Source organism: Parus major, chromosome 4 (assembly GCF_001522545.3).
Source record: "Parus major isolate Abel chromosome 4, Parus_major1.1, whole genome shotgun sequence".
NCBI classification, from domain to species: domain Eukaryota; kingdom Metazoa; phylum Chordata; class Aves; order Passeriformes; family Paridae; genus Parus; species Parus major.
Genome location: NC_031771.1, coordinates 36,370,958 through 36,395,819, shown reverse-complemented (window position 1 = coordinate 36,395,819; position 24,862 = coordinate 36,370,958). Strand labels below are relative to the sequence as shown.

Below are 24,862 nucleotides of genomic sequence, written 5' to 3'. Positions count from 1 at the left end.
CTTGCTACATAAAGCTTGTTCAGTTTACAAAAATGTATGCTTTCTCATTAGTGATCTCCAAACTTTCTCTTCAAGGCAAATAATCTGAATGAACCCATTTTGATCATATTCTGAGAAGATTAACACCGTGGGTTATAGCTACCATGTGTCATCTTGCAGGGAGAAAAGGTAACTTTTAAGGTTTTCTATCAGCTTCTTGAAAATAAAGGTGAAGACCAGACCCAGTCACCTGGTCCCAAGTATTCTGGGTAATTGGAAAAATTTATAACTTTCTTCCTTCATTCAGAATCTTTTGATCAGCAAAACAACAAATATTTTACAATGTTTATCTTGGAAGACCTTCTAAGATAATAATATTACCTTAGGAAAATCTACTTTCTCCTTACAACAACATTCCTTAAAAAAAAAAAAAAAATCACAAAAAGGAACAATAACATAATTGAAAGGAGGCACAGGAATTTTTTTCATGCCTAATTATCTTCTAACCCTTCCAAACTGAAAAGTATTTGAGAATATTAGGAAGTCTTAAGTATGTAAATACAATAAAGCACAAGCAAAAAGATCAACTAATGGGTAAATCTGAATTCATCCTATGGAAGGATTTTTTTTTTCTTTCCCATTGACTCAAAAATTTGATAATACTTGAGAATAATGTTCTGGAGATTTCTGCCAGACGGCTGCCTTAGAGACAAGATGTTCAGATCTTAGACTCCAAAGTAGCTCTGTAGCTCCTTGAATTACAATGATCAAATTCAGATTTTTAAAAGTAGCAGTAGTTGTCAAGAAATGGTAAAAGTACTGTTTGTTCATCCACACACAAGAAATACATATAATACTCTGTTGATACAGTGGAGAATACTCAAATGTCTGGTTTGACACATTTTTACAGTCCTCTCTCTTCTAGATCTTTCAAATTTCTAGAACATTTTCTTATAGAAGTAAAATTAACATGACAAAGACATTTGATAAAGTTTCTTCAAAAATAGGCTCCAAAAATCTAAGTTTGGTGCGGTGCAATGGGAGAAATATTCTCAGCGAGAAAGCAACAGAAAAATGATAGCCAAATGGGGTACAAATAAATGTTTTCTCTATGGAGATTGGTCCCACAGAGTTATGCTGAGAAAGCACCAACCTGAGACTGAAGATGTAATTATTCACTGTCTCTTACAACTAAAGAAATTGCAATTTCTTCATACCTCTTCGCATTTGAGTACAGAAGGAAGCAGAATAACAAACCAGCTGAATGTTTGGCCTAACCAGTACCTTTGTTCTTACACCTTTAAAGTAGCACAAGCTACAGCATTTCTTAATTCAAACTGCAAAAAACACTGCCAAACATGGTACCCTTTTTCCTTTCTACCCAAGCCACACATTTGCAGTGTGTTATGAAGCAGCTGTACACCAGGATGAGAGAGAAAATTAGCTAACTGATTTTGCTGGGTTTGTCTTCCATGAGTTGACAGAAGCAGTGTATAAGGGGGGGAAAAAAAACCTGGTTTCACACCCTCACTCAGAATAAGGTTCTGTCCTGTGAAAAATTTCAAGATATGCAAGTAGCAAGCAGGTGGTTGGGAAAAAACAGTTAAAAATGGAAAATTTCTTAACTTTGACCTTTTTGTAAGGAGATTATAAAAATATTTTTTGCAAGCTCCTCAACTCACACAGGTTCACAGTGGGTCACTGAGCGGAAGAGTTTCCCCATGCTGAATACCAGAGCTGGTGTGAGGAGTGAGGGAAATGGCACAGCTCAGGGAAAGGTCTCTTTTGGTGGTGGACAAGTTATATAGTTTGGCTCCTTACACACCAGCATATATAAAAGAGTGAACATGGTTAAATATTCCATTAAAATTGTTCATAATAGTCACAAACCACTAACTTTTCTGTATAAAGTCAGGAAAATTAATGAAGACTAGAATATAACTGAAGAAAATTTGAAAACCTATAGGTAAATGAAGACTATTCACCTGCAGAAAATATTTTGTTTAGCTTGAAAAGCATATTTACCTAACACACAATATTGCTGGTTTACAGTTGTGTATTGCTCATTATTTGAGACATACAGAATAAAAATAGGTATCCACTGAAAAAATATTTCCATCCTCACACTTCCAAAGTAAAATCTACTGCTTGTAACCTCTTCATAATTGCTGACTCTTCAAATCTAATTTTTTGCTTCAAATATTTATCAAATCTTATGTTCTCAGATACTGTTCTAAAGAAAACACTTTCATATTAAACATTTTTATTTACAGCAACTTCTGTAAAGCAGAGAATTTTACAAGGAATATATTGATTCCGAGATAATAATAAATGGAAGCTGTGTTATCTACGTAGATTTTTCTCAGAAATAGGATCAAGTGATAAAGTAGTGTTGTGATTTGTAAAGGTCACTTCCTGGCAGATCAAATCAATCTTAATTTTAAGAATGGTGTTAGATTAAAAAAAAATTCAATTTCTATGTGCTGGATTCTTATCAATACCTAGCTTGAAAGAGCCAATCATAACTGTAGCTCTAATTAAGATATTTTATGAATTCACTGTATTAACTCCTGGTCCTAAGATAGAAAACTGTGCTGTGAACAGTCTGTTTGCAGCAAGGTTATCTTTCTACTCAGATATATTGTCTCCACATCTTCCCTAGCTCCAGTATTTTTTCCAGTATTGTACTATTTTTACTACTAATAGAAAAACTGCACACATTAAAATAAAATTAAATAAAAAAATAAGCAATTAGAAAATCCTATTTGCATTTGGATTTAAACTATTTCACAATATTCTGCAAAGTGCATCTTGAACTCAGAGAGAGAGTTTAAAAAACAAATCTTTAAGCTTAAAAGAAAAATTCAGTACAAGATAAACAAAGGACAGAGGACTACTCTATCTCATTTGACCTGCCTAAATATGTTTCAAGGAGAAATGCCATTGAAATGGACAAACAAAAGTCTATGGTTTAAGAGAAATATATGTGTTCTGTCCCTTTGAAATTATTAATTATTAGATTTGGGGGCCAATTAGAATTTTACCAGCACGAAAAGTGTCAGTTCTAGTTTCTTAACTTCATGAATATTCAGAAGAACACATGTCTGAAGCGAAACTTACTCAGACATGTCTATTTTGTATGAACAATCTAGCAAAATACTTGCATTACCACAGCCTTTAGGCAAAGGACGACTAGACAGACTAGGTGACAAACACTGCATATTTAATTTTTTTAATTTCCCCAAGCTTAATGATTACTTTAATAAAAGTACTTTGCTGTTCTTTGTTAATAAATATGCTAGAAATATTACATACTAGAAATACTTTTACATTTCTAGTCCATACGAAGCTTGCTGAGAAGTCTGTGTGAATCTCTTGAATGAAGACTTTTAAAGACTTTTTCAAAGAAAAACTAAAACTGCTTATGGGTATCTAATAGCATAACTGTGAAATACAAATACCATCCAAGAGCCTTTTACGCCTTCCAGGAAAATATGTAATTTTTTTGTAAATCTAGTAATCAATAGCAACACAAAGTGTTTGGTAGTCATTGATCCTGGTCACAAAAAGGCAGCAAGAACACTAAGATTGCTGACATCCTTTTGTCTAGAGAAGGTTTATTCCTCTTGCATACTTGCAGATCCCAGATGCCCAGGTGTGGATGCCAGCCACACATCAGCCACCAGCAGTATGTCACAGTCACTTAGCACCTTTAACTTTGTGGAAGTGAAAAATATTGAGGTGTCTTTAGCCAAGAACGCTCCAAGTAACACCTGCCAAAGCCAGAGCATTGCTCCGAGTGCAGCTGCTGAAGATTCTCCAGCGATCCCGTCTGCGACGGCATCTTCCAGCCGATGGAAACACATGCAACACACAGCTGCTGGCTGTAGGAAAAGCTCTCGTCCGTGGAGTAGAAAGTGAAGGACAACAACAGCTTCTCTAGAGCTGAGATGCTGCTCACACTATTGATGACAATGTGATGGCAAGGAGCAAATCTGCAACGTTGCCACCTACAATGTGCCACCTACAAACCAGAAGGAGGGATAATGTGTTCCCAAGGACAGAGCAGACACTGGGTAGGAGCAATGCAAGCAGCCTGGGAAGCTGAGCACCCACCACTGTATCAAACCCCACAGTGAGAGCAGGCTACCTTGATGTGCGTGATGAGCTACCTTGACTGTCAGAACACCTGTCTTAGGGAAACAGCAAGAAGGAAGAATAAGGTGAGAAAAGAACACAAACGAGCCAGAAATCCAACAAAAGGGAGGGAAAAAAAAATCCCTAATTCAGAAACAAAAAAGGACTGTCATTGATCAAGAGGAATCAATTTCCAGAAAAGAATAAGGGAGGTTCAGCTAACCACTAGGCCAGTTCAGCTTCCTCTAGGCCAGAATTCACGTGTAGAATATCCCTATCTAGACCAATAGAAACAACAGAATAAAATTAATCACTTTTTCCCCTTTACCCCAAAATGTAAAGTCAGTATAAGCCAATATTCCAGATTACAATACAAACTCACTTAGTAGTCATATATTAAACCTAACATTTTATTTCAAAGTAAGTCACTCTTCAGGTAAGCTTAGTGAAAATAATAACGGTATGCCTACACTGATAGAGATAATCACAGTTTCAAACTGTTATTATGACAGAAATTTTTGACCCCTAACTTCTCTTCTGAGACAGCTCTTAAGGATAACCTATCACTCTTACCTTTATATCTAAATAATAAAGTACTGACAGAGCCATGCAGGGTCTATGTTAAGGATGCTTAAACTACTTTTCTGTTTAAAAGAACATTCATTTTGCAAATTAGAAGACTAATCCCAACAATAACTTCTAATAATTACCTGCCTGCACTGTGACTACTGAGATACTAAATCATATCTGAAAAAATCCATTCAGATCTGTGCATACTCATAAAATATTGAAATACTGTATACGATAGACAAAACATTAAAGTGGAAAAATGTTCTAACAAAACCCAAAATTTTAAACTTTCAAACAAAGTAAGAGACTTTAATGTCTCTCAAAGGCTTCTGGATAAAATTTGTCACTTGTACTTGAAAATTTGCTAACACTTAGTAAAGGTTTAGACAGAATTAACTTCAAAACGTAATAGCTTTCAGAGCTATTCTCTGGGCAGTCAGTGACGTCTAAGCGAATTTGTCATGACATGTAAACACCATTTTGGAAGGAACTGGTTTTCCTTAGTTCACATTTGAAGCTAAAACATTTTGACTGAAACAAACACAAGCTTCCAAATAGGCTCTGACCTTTGCATAACTGATCACCTCTTTTTAAGTTCTGCAGCTGTAGCTAACAACAACACGTTAATGAACCAGTTCCCTGTATTCAACAATCTCCGAAATGCCTCAACCATTGACACCTGAAAAAATCCCCACACTTTTTTTGGTTGGAATTTGATGGTAGGAACATTATATCAGCTCTACAGATGTGACAGCTGATACAGTGTCAATACAGGTGTTCAGAGCTAGAGCTGTTGTTGCTGCTCAGCTCAGCTATGGGTATCACAGCACCACAGCTCGGGAGTTGCTCCCTTGTCTCTTGCACTTTGCTTGTGATGCAAACTGGCAGCTCCCACCCTACTGCAAGAGCCAAACGCTGAAGGACTGTACGAAATGTCATGTATGAATCACAGCAAATGTACTTACACTTTAAAATCTAACAAATGAGAACAACCACAAGCAACTTCAAAATTAAGTTTTAAGAAAATTATTCACCCAAATAAGATGATAGAGTAGCTGCAAAAAAACAGCCTAAAGAAATATTTTTAAGCAATATGTACGACATAAGAGCTATTAAAATTCACTTGACTCATGTAACTCATTCACTGACTCATGATGTGCTAAAATGAGAACACTGAAAGTAAAATACATCACACAGCATATTCAGATTATGAGTAAGAGAGAATGGTTTCATATTGATCCCTGAAATTAATTGGAAGCCAGCCAAGTTATAGAACAGTCAGAAAAAGAATGAATGCTTCTTTCATACAATGCAAATATAGAGACAAAGAAGGGATGAAGAGAAATGAAACTGTCAAGACAGGAAGTTCAGACCACAGGGAGGGTACTAAAAAAAAGTGCCAATGTTATATATAGTAAATTACATATCCAGGTAGAGTAAAAGTATCAGTTGAGAACTTCGGGATCAAACACTACCAAGGTTATTCATGGAAAGTCTAAATAGCAACTATACAAGAACAGTTGATTTGTCCCCAGGAGAAACACATTCATGCGAAGTATTTAGAGGGAAAGTCAGAACAAGCAGGCAAAGAGAAGAGAAGAGTCATTAAAGGTGTCAAGGAATATGTACAGCTGAAAATCACAAGCACAGAATTGTCAGTCAGCAGCATAGTTTAGACCCTGTGTATAAGAGTAAGAGCAAATGGCCAGAAAGTGACCCCTGTGAGAAGGACCCGAGAGAGAAAGGGTCTTGTCACGTAAGAAATGAACAAATACACACCTTTTATTTTTTAAGAGATGTGTAGAAAAAATGTCAACAAGAAAAGGATAGGGCAGGGAGTTGGATGAGAGATTTGTAGAAATACAGCAGTTATATAAGGAGGAGAAAAATGAAAGAAATAATACCTGCACAGAAACTGCACATATTCTCTCCCAGCAGTCATCATTATCCTGAGCTAGGTCAATCTCAAACGTAATTTCTTAACAACTATTATGGAAAAGACTATGAGTAAAGTCTAACACTGACTATCTTTTTACTACCAAAATGTTGATGATAAAAATATTCCTTAGCTGGAGGAATTTTATATTAGGCCTTCTAAAGACATGACATCTAAAACTTTTTATTAAGTGAACAATCTAAGCCAACTCTTAGAAAGCAAAGCAGTAGGCAGACTAGTACCTCACTCCAGGTTCTGGGTACATTTACCCATTTATTTGAATTACCTAACTAGATAAAAATGACAAGACAAGAATATCACTTGTCAGCATGTATCAGCTCCAAATGGTGCTGCACATTTCAGGAATAAACTGGAACACTCAATAAGTGTCTGACTAACTAGCAACTCAGTCTATGCCCAGGATTCTTCTCAGAGGCTGATCAGTTTCTAGATCATCCCCTTGCTTCTCTGAAACTAAAGATTTGATAGAATATGCATACCATATAATCACAGGAAACATTTCACAATTAATTATTACATACAATATAATCTCATAATAATAAAAAACAGTTTATGAGAAAATGGAATGACTACCAACTTACTCAAACCTGCTTAAAACAGTAAGAAAATAGTACCTGTTTTGTTAAGAAAGAAGTCTTAACTAACAACAATTTTTGTTAAAAAATGATTTTCGGGTTTTTTGTTTGTTTGTTTTTGTTTGTTTTCTTTTTACTGTGCTGATATTGGTTGAATATTAGGGGATGCTTAACTGCCTGGAAAACAGACTCATGTGACATCCATTTATGGCCTATGTTTGCTTGGTATGTCCTACACACAGGTTAGAGGTGAAAATGGGAGAAGTCTCTCCAGTCTTGCAGTTCTTCCATGAATTAAGCAGTTAAGAGGCCATCTTAACAAGCACGCCTGTAAACTCCTGCATCCTTTTGCCAAAGCTTTGCCTTCCAAAAAACTCACAACAAAACAGAACAGTAGAAACTGCCTTTTTTTACTGAGATCAGGAGAGCTAAAATAACAATTGAAAAAGAAAACAATAAAGAAGATAAAAAAATAAATGAAGATTTAAATGTTTTAAATCACAATGATGCATCATAAGCACATCGTTACACAGAACACAGAAAAACATAATACCCTAATACTATAAGGATAAGCGTATATGTTGTGACTTAAAATATTTTAATTCCATTGAAGAAGTTCTATAGCTTTAAAACCTGCTGCAATTTTGCATGGCTGCTGCCTTTTACTTTCTTCAACATGAGGTGACAGATTCTGCAGAATATTTACTTACTAAGAACCTTGGCAGAACATGCAGGCTCTGATTTTATTGTAGGATTGTAACTCCATATACGCATTACCAGACCTTCTGCTTAGAATCATAGCATCAAATACTACAGTAATCTCAAGCAAAGTTTTTGTTCAATTGATTTTTCTCACTGTCTGAACTCCTCTGCTTAAAAATCTTGATGTTTGGAGCATCTAAAAATTGCTAATGTTCAGTACACAAGACATCTCTGCTGCTTTGTCTGACCAAGACTCAGTGGATAAATCAGAAATACAAATACGTTACAGAGTACAGATATTTGTATTTTACAGGACAGATTTTTAATCCTGCTTCAACTGATAAAGACAAACACATACCAAGTACTTATGCAAAAACCTAACATATAAATAAATGTTCAAGAATATATTCTATATATGTACCTGCAAGTTACATATGTAACTGCTCAGACATAATACTCTAAGAATAATCTTATAATTAAAGATTAACAATGTAGATTAAAAAAAAACCAAGATGGATGAATTAATATTGCTCATTTTCAAATTTTAAACAGTGCAGGTTTCCAAGCCAAACATGAAAGCTGGGAATGGAACATGTTGCTCTGAAAACACTGAATAAACCAGCAAAATGGGGAAAGCTTGTTAAAAACACAGATTGCGTCATATGCCACAAGTAGGAAAGTAGCTTTGCCAGTGTTTGAAAACCAGCAGCACAATGACAAATAAAACCCAAGTTTCTTTTTATCAAATATTCAAGTCAGCCAATCTTGAAAAATGAAAGAATAACTCAATTATCTTTCATTCTCAAATCACAATGGAGAAAGAAATTTAGTAAATACAGGGATCAGTTTATGTATCACTAGCAATAATTCAGCAAATCTTCTCTATCTGCTATAAGTGTACAACGTTAACAACTGTTTCATATTCAAATTGAAAAGGTTACTGTAAAAGAGAATAAGGAATGCATCTAACATCTTTTTACTGATTTTATTTACAGTGTTTCTTGCTGAAAAAATGTCTGCATAACATATAGAGCTTTGCTATTAACATACCACAATTCTCCAGTTTCCTTCCTGAAAAAGCAATGCTTATCTCACAAAAAAAACAACCCTAGTCTCCATATTTTGTACCAGAATCTCAACAGATTCCTCAGTCAAAGACATCAAAGACTCTCTTTTTCCAGGAAAGAGGCTTGAGAAAAAAATAGGAACAGCAGAAGTATCTCTCTCCCATGTTCTCTTCATCTGTGTCAGTGATTTTCACAAAGCTATACTTCTAATTAAATGGACTGTCCAGATGGGCATTCCCTGTTTTCTGGGCAGCTTGAGACCATAATGACCTGGTGCTAAAGCCTTTCTGGCTTCCTCCACAGCAGTTTCTGTGGTTGCACTGTGCCATCCATGCTGCAGGACCCACCAAAGCACACAGGAACACTCTCAGCCCAGCTCTCCTTAACATGGTGGCTCCACTCTCCCAAGGCACAGCATACAGAGTGGCAATGTGAACCAAGAACTGGTAATGTCTGACTACAAACATGGATGTCAACTGCTGACATAAAGAAATCAGATTTATGGAAAACCAAAGAGACTGAAGACTTATCACCCATCCATCCCAATAAAAGCACCTGCATCCACATGGGAAAGACAATTGAACAGTCATCTGAAATATAAGTCATCTTTCACTTTCCATTGCCCCCTGCAGAGGAAAAGCAAGTTATTCTTCAGTTCTAAAAGCCTTAATTGAGGAATTTCTTAGATATTTGTACTTTTATTTTGTTTACTGTTTGTTTTTAATCAAAAACTTTCTGTCAAAATGAAATGGTAAGTTGATTGCAAGATAATTCTGTTTGAATATCGCTACATTATTTTAGTTGGTAGTCAGCCTTCAAAAATTCCAGTTATTCAAAGAGAGAAAACTAGCTTGAAAAATAAATACATTAGTAAGAAACAATCAATCACAGAGAAATAAAACAGAGGCTAAGAGAAGGATGGTACTTTCAAGGGAAGAAAGCAATCCACAGAAAGAAATCTACTTTAATAACTACATTTGCCAGAAAGCATGGAACTAATTATGGTTCTAATATACATAATGCATTCAGAGACCTCAAGTAACAGACATTACTACCTGGCATTTCCAGCCAGTTGTTGAAGTATACTGATTGTAAGCATAAATGTTCATATTATGAAACAAGCAGATGGTCTGCTTCACCAGAAACATTACAGTCTGACATTTGTTATCAATTGTACTGATTTAATACTAATGAGAGTAAATGGAGACAGATTTGCAAAAATCTGTCTCTTGGGAAGATGTATGTGTACCTTTAAAAATCTTTTACTTCATACTTATCATGCTGTGGTACCAAGAGGAATAATGATGTATTTTAATATACAGCACCACTCTGACATTTGCAGAGTATTCAGACCAGAAACCAAAACCTACAAGGGAATAAATTTCTTCAGGAAAAGAAGCAGAGGTGGTGCTTCAGTAACTCTGCCATAGCAGCAAACAAATCAAGATTAAACTCACTTTTTATGATGTAATAAAATACCATTATATCCAGTACTGAGGCTTTTGTTCACAAGTGCAGCAATTTAAAGATATGCACAGCAAGGGTAAGTAATGCTTATTCTCCAAATGCCAAAGTGCTCTGCTCTTTCTCAGTGTGTCCTGCTGACTGCGTGCTCACTGTGGGCAGGGGAGAGAAGGAAGAGGCACCAGGCTCACCCCAGGATGATGGGCTACCAGGAGCCCTGCACCGCCAGGAACCCAAGCTGGGTTAAGCAGCACAGCCTGCCCCATCACAGTCACTGGCTGCGTCACGGACAATGGTATAAATCAGAAATCCAAACTGAGGAATGTTAAAGAAGAGGCATAAATTATCAGTGCTTTCTCAAGCTTAACACTTCTCCTTACACTTGTGCTTTATGCAATTGCTTCAGGCCTTTAGAACCATTAAGGCTGGCTATGTTTCTCATAACAAAGCAGCAGTGAAAGTGTTCCCTGTATGTCAGTGTCTGGTCATCAGCATTTCAGTGAAATGACTACATTATCATCCTCTCAGATTTTTGCTGTTATGAAATGCCACTAGCATTCCTTGTCCAGCAAGACACACCAAGGCAGGGATGCAGAGCCTCTACAACAAACCAATATCACAGAATAATTGTTCTTGTTTGTCTTGCTTGTTTTGTTTCCTTCAGTCACTTTCTTTCCTGTTCCATCTCTTCTGCATCACCATAGTGTGATCAAACATACAGTGATTCATTACTTTCTCATTAATAACAGCATTAATTCCATGGAGACTTCCAAGTTTATTCAAATGACTTTTAGTACAAGCACAATTTATGACTGAGGTGTAATGACACAGCATTACGTTGCAATTAAATTGCTTCACTTCAATTTACATCAGACACCGGAACTTGAGAAATGATTTGGACAGACTAATAGTGAACACCTGGATTTCTTCTTTTATAGCCAGAACTGTCAATATGATCATTCACTCACTATTTCATTGAAAGCCAATGCCTGTTCATTATCCCAGGTTAGAACACTAGGGGCTTCATTATGAAGCAAACTTTTATTTTTTTCTAATTACCCATGTACTATACCAAATAAATAAATTCAGTAAAGAGGTGTTAAAAATAAGCCTTTTAACCTAACCTTCCTATAAACTATTGATACAAATTAGATTTAAGTGTATTTTTCATTGCTTGGAAAAACTGATTTCAACTAGATTTCAACTATAGACCCTATGTACCGAGGGTCAGGCATTAAATATTGCATTTTCCCAATTTTGTTATATTTTATAGCAAAGACATGGTCATTGCCAGTAACTTCTAAAGTAAGATCAAAACCAAGATTCTATTCCTTGCACAGATTGCTGTATTAGCATACTGCAAAAAAATATATACAGTACTTCTAGCAGAGATAAAAACGCCTCTGGTATGAAGTCAAGAAAATTTAAAGTAAAGTCAGCTGTACATGCTGTAACACACTTTTTCTGAAGCTTCTACACTGGAACACAACACAAATTAACTGTCATGTTTAAGCAATTATCTTCTATCAAAACTATCAGAAAACTAATTTACACAAGAGATACAGTAGATGCATTTCCAATTTTCCCTCTAGCTTCCCCAAGACAGTGCAACTGATCTAAACAAATACAGTCAATCACTTGTGAGAGTGTGTATGTGGGGAAAGAGTGCTTTTTAAAATTATTATTTATTCTTAAGTAAAGGGAAGAAGTGTCATCTTGCCTGTAAGGGATAGACTGGAAATACAGAAGAGACATCAGTGAATGTTTTATGTATAGGGATGTTATCCAGATCAATATTCTCTTTTTCATTATAAGAATTTTTTCTCACAGAAAACTGATAGTACAAATGGGTACTACTCAATTTTCCAAACAAGCTATTTACAGGGTAAAGAGGGAACAAAGTGGAGAGAAAAAAAAAATTTATATTCAGCATCCTGAAACTTAATTTACCTCTTGTGACCTTGAGCAAGATGTCTTCACCTATGTCACAAACCATAGTATCTAGAACATGAACCATATCAAGCCTGGGTTCCTAATCAAAACTTATAAACAAATCAGCAGCGTTAGGCAAGAGGAGAGGGGACTGGACACCACAGATGACACAAACAGAAGGGAAACTAAGCTTATTTTTATCTCCATTCTTTCTAGTAACTCTCGGAGAGCTACAGCAGCAGAATCTTCAAATCACTTTTTTTTAAGTACAGGGCTCAGTGTTACTTCTACAATTTTCATACTTTAAAGTGATTTGCTGTAATAAATTAACATACACTGCTTCATATGTGCCCTTTTTTCTGCATGCAAGATGGCAATTCCATTAAAATCTACCAAAAAAGCAGTGCCTATTTTTGAAAAGTTACTAAAAAAGCACAATACTCAAAAGAACAGTCGTTTTGTTACTAAAAATATGTCTTCTGGAGATATGAACTACTTTTCCTCTCATATTGTTTTTTGTTTTCCCTCAACCCTTCATAAATACCAACTCAAAGCCTTGTGTTAGCATTGGTATTGAACCTAGGGCTTTCTGGCTAAGAACAGAATATGAGTAATTTCTATGCCAAACTTCATAACATTAAGCTACTTGCAAATTATTTCTTTTAAATTGAATCAGTCGCTTAAAAACTCACATGCCAGGCAGTAAATATTTTTTCAATTGCTAAAGAGATACAACAGGGTTTTTGTTTTTTGGGGTTTTTTTAATCAAAACAAAATAAACCCCACCAATCCACGACCTTTCTGAGCAAAGACAACTGAAGTCAATTGTACATTTTATATATTCTTTAACTAGGAACTATCCCTTACTTCATCATCTATAACCCTGGCAAAACTCTGGGATTTTTCACATTAACAGGACTTGCATATCTATCACTGTCATCTTCTAAACCAGAAAGGTGTATATGTATTTCCACAACAGGATTAAGATTATTTTTCATGAAACTTTACACAAGGGCAGCAACCCTGTGTCCCTCTACCTCTAGCCAAGTCTGTGCCCAGCCCTTTGTCCCATCCCAAAGTTTGGGGTGTCCCTGTTACCAAGGCTCACCTGTGCTAAATATTTACTTTCACCAAGTCAGTTTTAAGGTGTCTGTTCCCCCGCCTGCATCTGCATTCATCCCCTGTAACAGGCAGGCAGGACAGGGACAGGCACAGACAAGGACTCCGACAGTGCTCATGAAAGAAACCATGATCCTCACCACATAACCTGGCTTCATTATCTGAATCCAGCAAGAATTACACAGTGAATCCAGACCTGGAAACTGGTTCTGATCCAACAGCCACTTTTGCTGAAGCACTCATCTTCTTACAGCAAGAACACCATAAAAATTTACAGAGGACAGACAAGAATTGCTCTTTCTTGTCTACTCCCGCTCTTCTCCTGTACTGGTGACCTCAAGCATTTACCAGCGACATTCAGTACGTAAAGTCAGGTGTCCATACAAAATTCAGTTTGGAGCCTTGATAGCTAGATTTCTATTGTTTATTTCTCATTCTCTTTGCAAACAGAGTTCGGCACCACTACCAAAGGTGTTTCATCTTTAATGATACAAGCTGGAAAATATTGTATTATCATACTGGTCTGAAACTTGAATTTTGTGGAGAACGCAAAATAAAAATTCAGTCAAGGGTAGGGAAGCTGAACAACAAGACAGTAATTGTTGACACGTACATATTTGCCACAAAAAATCTGAATGCGGTGGTGAAAAAGCAGGAGATGAAGGAAATAAAAAATGGATCAATTACTGCCCAGGAAACAAGTGCACCTTGGGAATAGAGCCTATGACAAACAAGCTCACTAAACCAGCAACTATCTGAATACATTTTTTCCCCTCACATTACACAAGATAAGACAATATTGTAGGCTTCTTCCTGCTGAAAGGCCACTAGCAGTTTGGAGTAATGAAAACCCTTTGAGAGACAGTATTTGTAAGGCAGAATTACAGAGGCTTAGCGGATCTATCGGTGATTGATAAAAAACTGAACATAGTACTAATAATGTATTTTCAGGTCTTATCATGTGTGTAAATTCATAAAGGGAATTCAAGGGACAGTTTTAGACTTAATATTTCTGTTACAAATAGGCATATACATTATGAAGCGTCCTCTGGCTGAAAGGCAGATGTTTTGTTATCTGAAAATAGTATCTCAAGTTATGTTTAATCCTGTCCAGTCAGAGTAATTCTTGCAATGATTTTCCTTCCTCTTTTACGATGGGGAAAAAAATCCATGGTCTTATTGGAGTCTTTAAGCAAAAATTACATTCTGGCTCCAAGTGTTTCAGCTTGATTTTTCCAGGGGGAGGAAAAAAAAATAAAAAATTGATATGAAATGACTAAACAGAAATCCATAAAATTTGAACCACACTGTCCAAGTCCTATCAAATTTTGCAAGATACTAGATGTCTCAGATATGAATTTCACAGAAGTTAGATACCTTTCAGAAAAAATAGGATGCAACAGTGAGTCTTGAGGAAGAGCAAACACAGCTCTTCCCCTTTTCCCTCGAAGGAAAGGCAATCTACTTACTAATCAAAATTCACATTCTATTTGTTGAAACCACAAGCATGACATTCCTAATACACCCAAAAAAACATTGAGAGAGACTAAAATGAAAGGCACACTTGAGGAACATGGCAGGGAGCTAGGGCACCTGACAGTGGGGACTAAAATATATAGGGAATGAACCTAGAAAGAAAGTCAGGTTTAGTAGGTTTTAGTAGGTCTACTACTCATGAAACAACTCCACAGTTATGGAGTATTCCCAAGTCATTGCACCTAAGAAAGAAAACCAAACAAACAACACTTGAAGAGGAGATACATCTAAAACATACACATAGATAATGTGAGTAAGTCAATACCAATTAAAAAGAAGGGATGAAAACCACTGCCATTATTATTGTGACTGGATAGTTTTAACTCTCTCGGTAGCATGCAATATAGCAATGTAGATTTGTGCTGAGGTGCCTAAACAAAAGACAGAGCCTATCTCTCTTCGTCAAAATGTCCAAGTAATATGATAAACATTGAAATAGAACAGTGGAGAAAACCTCCTACCATTTATTCCTCATATAAACAGATACTATTTGTATATGTAGACTGTAAGCACACATGCATCCCTTTAAAGACCTGGCTTTCAAAGTAGATTTCATTTTTTTCCCTGTTCATCTAAGAAGAAAATATCATTCAGAGAAGTCAAATAAAATAAAGAGAATAACTGATGCCCCCCAAAATCAAGAGCAGATACAAATTATTGTTGACTCATATTGTAAATTGCCTGTCCACTACTAAGCTTTTAGAGTAATGCAACAAGGAAAAAAATGTTTTTCAATCACTGCCATCCATCAACTTGGTAAACAAGTAAAACGTATACTCTGCCATCTGCTAGCTATTAGTCTGGGTAATCACAAAATATCATGTAATGTAATCATAAAAAACCACTATTATTACCTACTCTTTCAATTTATAAGCAAATATTTATATCTGTCAAATGATTTTATGCTAGCATGAGGCTTGAACCTTCTGCGCTGCTTACCATCAATCTAGTCGTCAATCTAAGATAAGTCTGTCTCCTGTTCAGTCCTCCTGTGTTTGGGAAATGCTCAGCATGGCAGTGCTGCATTTGATCCCAGAAGAAATCACATGAAGAGAAGGGTCAGTAAATGATCCAGCTGCCCAGGACCTGAACAGTTTAACAGCAATGGCTATGTCAGTAGTCTTGCTCTTGGTCAGACTGGTTTAGATGGTCAGAGTAGTCTTGCTCTTGGTCAGACTGGCTTAGATGCTGCCAAGAAAGAAGAGAATTCTCAGTTCTAGGATTATTTCTTTCTGCATCTTATTCATTTACCCTTGATACTTTCAACATATCTCCATGAGAAAGAGCATTAGAAAAGTCACAGTTTTCTTAAATTGCCTCTTTTAAAGGTATAGTAGAATTAGCTGTTCTAAAATGCTTAAGTCAGAGGAATAGTGCTTTTTTCCCCCCAGATTTCCAACCAAAACTATCCATTAGAAAGCAAATACATCAGCAGGAAACTGTGCAGTGAAACTAAAAAAATCATATTGAAAATTTTTTTCAGTGATATATACTATTAAAATATGTTTAAACAATGGAACTTGATCTTGTTCCTAGAAATTTCTCAATAAACTGAAAAGTCTTCACATAAAGGGACATTCACCATTTTTATTAGCTCACAGAATTGCCAGAGCTATTACACCATCAGACCAACAGCAACAAGAGGTCCAGTTGGCTAGAGCTAAGACACTTATTCCTTATTAACTATTTAAATTTATGGCAGAAAACCAAGTATTTTATGGCAGGGAAGACTCTACTTAAGCAGATTCTTTTTCCCACCAGCTAAATGTCAAAACCAAAGGTAATCGTGTAAGTGACACAGAAGCCATTATTTCAGCTGTACATGACACTCATTTGTTCCTGAAGGTGATCCTCTGCCAACTTGAGGGCTAGAATTTGCTCCTGCAGTGACACAACCAAGTGGAACAGCATACCAGGGGAATACCTGGGGTGCTGGTGGCCTACCAGGTGTCACAGTAAATTAAAATGGCAACTTTTTAAAGATAGATCTGCTGGGCTAAGACTGACTTTGAAACTGAATGGATATGTCTCTCAAGCTACAGAAATATCTTTTCTTTCTTCAGATCAGCTGTCTCAGGGCTAATTTCCATATAACCTGTCAAAAACCTTCATTTTCTTTCATGCCTTGGTCAGTAAAATTGTCATGTTCCACAAACACCATCAGTAAACCTTAAAGGTACAGTCCAGGATCCCACATCAATTAAGAGTGTAGTAACACAGCCACAGGGACAGGAGAGAGGTTATGCTTTTTAAAACACAGGTATGAAGTCTGCACTACTAGAAAGAGCAACCTTCTTTGCATCATGCGGTAAACACCTGCAGCAATTAGGGTTTTCTTTGAGGCAATAGCCACTCAGTCTGGCATATGGTGCTGCCAATCCAGTTTTGGAGCCCTTTAAGTAACAGAGGTCATCCAAACTACTGAAATAAGGAGCAGACTCAACCAGATCTCTCAAACACATCTGTCTCTCAAATCTAAACTTCTCATCCTTTTCCAGGTGTTTGTAAAATATTTCTGCAGCTTGTATGGCAGACTCTCTTGCAATGGAGAGGAATTAGGAGTTGAAAACCCACATTTAAAAACTATATTATCCATGCTGCAAGGTGACCATGAAAATTATGGAATGAAATGTGTATGATGGCAAGCGAGATTTCGAATTTAAAGCTAAATATTGATACATAAACTGAGAAACGTTCATTTAGTTTCATGTATTTGATACAATATTTAATTATGTGTTTGCTGCAGAATCCATGACTGTTGCCACAGGAAAACAGTAGCAAGATTGTATGTGCCAGCATCACTCTCTCATTTTCTCACTTCCTAAACTTCGTGTGTCTATTGTATTTGATTTTGATATCTACATTTATTGTATATAGTATTTATGAAATTTAAAAATTAATGCTGTCATAAAAACTACACATAGATAACAGAAAAGAGACAGTGATTTTAAGATGGTTTTCAGTCTAGGAGAGGTTTCATTTCTTAGGAGATATCCTCTAAGTCTATTCAACTTGACCACTAATGCAAATTTTTACTTCAGTGACTGAAAATGTAAAGGAAATCTTAAAAGCAAAGGCATTTCCTTTTTTTTTCTGGATCAATTCTGTAATTTTGCCATATGCTATATGACACAAATAAGGGAATTTAGTGATTCACAGAAACAGAAGAAAGACTTCAATAAATGACTGCACAATATTTTTCAACTAGACTGGCACAAAGAGAGAAATAAGTGGGAGGAAAAGGGCAAGAGAAGGGAAATTTAAAACCAAAAATTAAACAAAAACCCACAAACAAACCAAAAAACCTGACACCCCAATGACAAACAAAACCTTCTAGACTATGCCTATTTAAATTCCCTCTGCAAAATTTTAAAACAGGCTCTTTCCCTAAAGGCACATGCCTCTGTCACCCTTATAAAACACAGGGAAAAGGGAATGTCCCAAGAGAAGAACATACACAGATATGTTTAATCAGAGAAGCTGACTGACTTACATTAACCATACAGTGTACAGTAAAGTCATAAAAGAGTTTGCTGTCTTTAATTCTATACTTTTTTCAGAAAAATATATTTTTCACTTCTTTACAATACTTTTTATTTAGTCTATCTAGGTTGGTTTTTTTTAAGAATTCATAACTTCTGATCACTTCAGAAATTTTAAGACCAACTCCACAGAATCACACCCAAAAGGCTCAGTTTGTAGCCTTTGCTGGTGGCTGCAAAAAGAATGCGGAAAAATGCCTGCTTGGCCATTTTTCCTGCTGCATTAATACAGAGGGAAATTTACCTCTGTCAATGGTTGACAAGATAAGCTGCCAGCACTCAAACTGAAAATGTTTACTAGGCTAACAAGGCAGCGACTCCCTGAACAGTGGCAGCAGAGGGGAGCACTGTGCTCTCGTCTAAAGGTACAAACTTGACCTCAACAAGAACGACTGCTCCATCTGCCAAACTAGCCACAGTGAGCCTAGGCAAGCGCAAACAAGACAATCCTGTCGTGCACCATGTCAGAATGGTATGGGTAACAGACATGCATGTCAACATAAAACTGCTTCTGGGAAGTAAAAAAACACAAACCCCAAGGAGCAAATTGCTATGGACTCAGAATTGTATTTTGATCTTGTACTGGGGTATTGGATATTCCAGTGATTGATTTATTGTACTGTTAAGTCATAACATATTTTGAAGACAAGGGAACACAGGTACTTGACTGAAGAGATGGAAAGTGGGATGTGATGTGCAGAGCTCACCCACCACTCAGAGCTGGAGCTGTGGAGAAGTCACAGCAGCAAACTGCACAGCAAGTTGTCAATGCCACGGCTGAAGAAGTGGCAAGGAAATAGGATATGGTGAAGTAAATGTAGAACTAGAACTCCACTTTCTCCTTCCCACACTGCCAAGTGAATCTCCACTAAATGTATTACATTTTACTCATGATAAGAAAACATAATTGCCACTTGAGAATGTGTATCTCCAATAAATATCAAAGCATATGTATTTTCTAAGAAAGAAAAGGCAGCCTAACCAGAAAACAAATTATAGCTATTAATTCCCCACCAAAGTTTCTGACGTTATCCATTATATGCATGAAATTAATGGCTGTGAGTTCATGACAAGCAGATATTGCTAAAGCAGCCCACTACTTTTAAGTGACAATGCTCTCACTTGAGACATCAGCTGGGGAGATATTAATAATCCAAGTAGAGTTTAATTTCTTACAATGTAGTCGATATTTTAACTATCCATAACAAATGGCCAAACAAGTTTTTAACCCTACAACAAATGACTATGCAGCATTTTAACAATCAATAGCAAATGATGGAACACAACAGTAAAGTATCTTTCCTAGCTTTAGATGACTAGGTAAGGAAGATGAATATTGAAGAGCCTTGGATGCAAGATCAGCACACCTATTCATATTTTCAAGAAATATAAAATCAAAATTATGCACAAATTGAGGATTTACTTGCATATCCTTTAAGATACAAATAACACAATATTATCAGGAAAATTTTTTTCTATTCAGCATTTCACATTCAAATAAGTATTTAGTAAAAGTTTAGGTAATATATTAATAATATATATAACTAGTAATATAATTACTAGTATTAATATATCAATATTAATATAATATACTACTATAATTATACATTATAGTCTATAAAGTATTTAAGTAATATTTAATATATTATAATATAATATAAAATTATAATTATATATTACTGTAGTAATATAGTATAGTATGACTATCTAAAGGAAATTTTTTTCATACAGGTAAATCTCAAAATCACCAACTGGTTTTGTTAATAACCCAGACTCCACCTTTCTCAGCCTGGACTCATAGCTGGGTAGAGTCCTTCATGTACTGGATTTCCCTTTAAGAATATGTATGAACAGATAGATACTTAAGTACTTGATAAAAAAATAAGAATCAATAGAAGATTAGCAGCAGGATTGTTACAAATGCTGTTTGTACAAGCACTGTTACACCAGTAGATATCAGAAGGGTATATCCAGGGATTCTCAAAAAGTCCAAATGCCTGATTCCTACCTAATAGAAACAGGGTCTTAACCCTTGTCTCTTGAAAAGAGATTATTACTGAAACTCAGAATAGGGGCTGTGCTCCCTTTTTCAAGGCAAGGTCCATTCTTGGCAATTCAGTTCACGCACTTTGGGTTCAAGTGGCTTTTAACAGGATCAAAGACCAACATAAAAATGTAACTGTACCAGGTACATAGCTGTTGTTTACTTTGTCCCTTGCAATGGTGATCCAGTGACCTACCAAGTTAACCTTAGGTGAACAGAAATCTGTAATATTTCACTACATCACAATCCACTCCAACTTCTACATTAATATTAAAGAGAAGACCCATTTCTACTTCTAGTATGAAGAGGTATTAAGGGATCTTAAAAAAAAGAAGACCCAGAAAAATAAACCACAAAATTTTCTCTAAAAAGATATAATATTAACAATATAACAGGTAACAATACTGTTAGTGTACTTCTTACACTATTTTAAACAGTTTCTCACTCAAGTGGTCAAAACTTGCATGGATGGGTTTTTCTGATACATGTTTGGAATGACTGGTGTAACTCACCAGTTGCAAGTTCCCCTAAGTCAGGGAAGTGTACACACAGGTTTTGCTTTAAAAATATCTTTCTAACGTAGCACCTAAAGATATATTTTGGAAAATACATACCAGACAGACTACATAAACACCTCCTCTCTCAACGCTTTCATCGTAATTCACACAGACAGCACCTTAGACTTTCGAAGACATTTGCTATGAGGTATCAAGTAAACTAACTTCTTGTTCCTGAAAATACCATTTGCAGCAGTGACAGCTTTAGTTCTTTACACTTCATTAGCACTGCAGTCAAGTCCCTTTCTCCAAAAGATAGAAGTGTTCATACAGAAAGAAAAATAATTTTCAGAGACATGAAAAGTGATAAAACCTTTTGGATAACTTTATCTTCAACAACCTATGTCGTACAAAAACTGTGTAATTTTAAAAGCTCCTGATTAGATAGAGGGTTACATGAGAAAAACCCTACACCTTCCCGCTTTCATTTTCCCTTCAAGAACACACCTAACAGCAATTTCATGTTTTAACTACATAAGCAACTACTTTCAGACCCTATATTCTATAGAGTATATGCTCTCCTGGGAATAATACAATTATCAAGCTATGCAGCTTGATGCACACATTACAACTGGATCATTTTGTTTTTTTGGTTTTTTTCTGAGGACAGAAAATAATAGCCCTTTATAGAGATAGGTGCAAAAACCAGATGGGTGCAAGATCCTCATCTCACCATTAGCCAAAAATGAAGACTCCCATTACGCACTGGAGAAACAAAATGTAAATGTATGTAAACTGTGTTACAAGGTAACAGAACTAAACATCTCATGAGTTACAAAACATTCCCTTGCAGCTCCAATATATCAAAACAGATGCCAAAAAGTAAAATCCTAACACTGATTTAAAAGCAATTCGGTATTCTTAGAGGGCATCAGTTAAAAGCTCTAGATCAAAAACAAACAGGCTTGGTATGTTCAATTAACCTGCATCTTACCCAGAAGTAAAAAGTGAGACACCCAAGTCAGCATCAGAATCCAAAATGTACAGAATACACTGCAAACCCCTTCCTGCAGCTTCGTAATGAGAATGGTTAAGGGCTGGAACTGCCTGCCAAGAGAGGCTGTGAAATCTTCATCCTTGGGGATTTTCTGAGTTTGACTTAACAACACCCTCAACCACCTGATTCCGCTTTGAAGGAAGCCCTGCTTTGAGCAAAGGGCTGAACTAGATGACCTGAAGAATACCCCTACAACTGTAATTATTCCCCAATTTACCATATCACACACTGGAGAACCCTTTAATGAGACACTAACAAGGGCTGATAGAACTACAAAATATACATTCATGACCTGAATTATGAGTTTCCCAAACAAGAAAATAAAAAATAAAAAAAAAAAGAAAAAAAATTATATTCTACCCTGAAAAGGTGATTACTAGTCAAAAGTCAGAGAAAATATCTTTCAGTGAACTAATAGAGATGCACTATTCTGACAGTGTTAACAAGAAAGGACTGCAGGTCCCAGGAGCTTAAGGCTCTGAAGAGACTTTGGCACAGTTCCCTCTCCTTGTCCGCACTGGCAAACGTCCCCATTCTTCCCTTAAATGAGGCTTTGCAGTAGAGATGATTAAGCCTCCTAGTAAGAGTCTGACCTCATGGAATCCTGTTCACTGTGTTTGCAGCGCTTCACAGGGCTCCAAGACTTGAAGGCATTCTAGATTAATCAGCCATACCACGAGGAAAATGAGTGAAAAGGATAGCTGCAAAACACAGTGATTCCAGATTTGGGTTTTAACTACAGATAATGTTAAAAGAAATATATGCACATGCGAACAAAACTGTAAAGGCACACTCATTTCCCTGCCTCAGTTTCCTCAATAGCAAGAACAGACTGCTTAAGCCAAAGCTATTTTGCATATCCAAGCTTCTCTTAAAACAGCTTTTTCTTGTCCTAAGGGAATTTCTCAGCTCCCTTGAGACCATGTTGAATGTATTTCTCCTTTCTCCAGGTATTTCCCAGTGCTTTGGGAAATATTGCTCCCATTAGAAATCTTAGTTCACTTTGGATGACAACCTGTAGATCAGACTCACAAATGTCTTCTAAAACTCTTAAAAGATGATTAACTGCTTTTGAGCTCAAATGTGAAAAATCAGTCTAGCCAGCAGCTATTCCTTTGCAAAAAATGCTCCTTTCAATAATAATTTTTAAAAAGGCAAGCATTAGCATCATTATTAGGACTATACCAGGTAAAAGTTTTGCATCCGATCACTTGCGGGTTCTATTTCTCGTCATGTTTTCAGCCCAACATTTGTACATTTTCCACAGTCTGGCATCAAACAGAATCAATATGCAGAAGACATGAGATTGCCTGACACATCACAGCACCCTTTCAGCCACACACTGATGAGACTTACATGTATTACAGAATCTAGTGAAGTTAATGAAATTTTGTAAGAATTTAAATCAAAGTCACTTCTACTTCTGTCCATCCCCTTTGCCACTTCCACAGAATTCCTCCCTTGCACTGACATTTGAATGATTGCAAGGTACACAGTTTCAGAAAGAAGTAACAATACTGAAGGAAATAAGAGCAGTCAAAGGTTAATATTTGCTCTGCACAGCTTTCTGAACCAGCCTTGATTTGTTTCATATAAGCACTGGCAACGACACAAGGAAACAGCACAGCCCTGCCTTACTTCTGCTTAAACAACAACAGAACACCAGCCTCACAAATGTCAACTATGGTTAAAAAAAAGCCACATACAACTTTTTTTTTTCCTTTTTTTTTAAAGTGCATCTATATCAGCATCTCCTACCTGAAACACAAAATCATTGAATATACTGTGCCTCCCTGATTTTAAGTTTTTCTGTAAGTATTTATTGACTTCCTAATCGACAATTTTTTGGCTGAATTTCAAGGCAGCTTCTTTTTCCAAGTTGAATTGGAAGTTTTTTAACCCCTTGGTTTACACTGGTAATTGGAGGTTAGGAAAAAAAAAACCAAACAAATTTATTTTATCCATTACAGAGCCAATCAGAAAGAATGCCTATAGTCTTTGACACAGTAGTTTTCCCTGAAATCTCTAATTCTACTGCAGCTTATTCTTTTAATCTTTTCAAACAGATTTTTAAAAAGGAAACTTTAAAAGGTTAATGTCAATCCCATTATTTCAAATAGTCTTTACACAACTTAAGAATGTTGCCATTCAGTGTTGCCCAGGAATCCAATTAGACTCCAAATCAGAGTATCCAAATTACAAAAGCACCATAAAACCTACTGTGCTGCTGCTAACAGCATGCTGGATGATCATGTTTGTTATGCATTTTAGGAAAAGTTAATTCTCATCTAGTTTATGTTGTACTATAGTCTGATTCCACCTCCTCTGCCCACAACTTAGCTTGCACAGATATTCTCCTTTACAACAGTACAACTGTGAAGTCCCAATTAGACTGAATAAATCTGCATGTGATATTTTAGCCATTTCAAAATATTGAAATAATTCTTTGAAGTACTGTGCAGCAACATATGGTATTTTATCCTGTTTCATCATTTGTACAGAATAGCTTGCAGTGATTTGTTACACAATATTCTGAAATACTCTTCAGCTGTAGTCTGCAGGAATAGAAGCTTTCTCCTTTTTTCACTACTTATTAGGATCTCAGAAATGCTTAAAAAAACTTAACAGAAGATCCACTTATAAGGGTAACAGGTTCTTGACAAACCACCTTCTATCCAAGAGGG

At 36.1% G+C, this 24,862-nt stretch overlaps 1 protein-coding gene across 10 annotated transcripts in view; it reads right to left on the bottom strand.

Moving 5' to 3' along the window:
• The window catches only part of TENM3 (teneurin transmembrane protein 3), a 350,102-nt gene extending 333,880 nt beyond the window's left edge, over positions 1 to 16,222 (bottom strand). For all 10 annotated transcript variants that reach the window (XM_033513516.1, XM_033513518.1, XM_033513517.1 and 7 more), the window contains exon 1: positions 15,978 to 16,222. The gene's annotated coding sequence lies outside the window, so the exon portion shown is untranslated. The remainder of the gene's footprint in view (positions 1 to 15,977) is intronic.
• Positions 16,223 to 24,862: the final 8,640 nt, after the last annotated feature.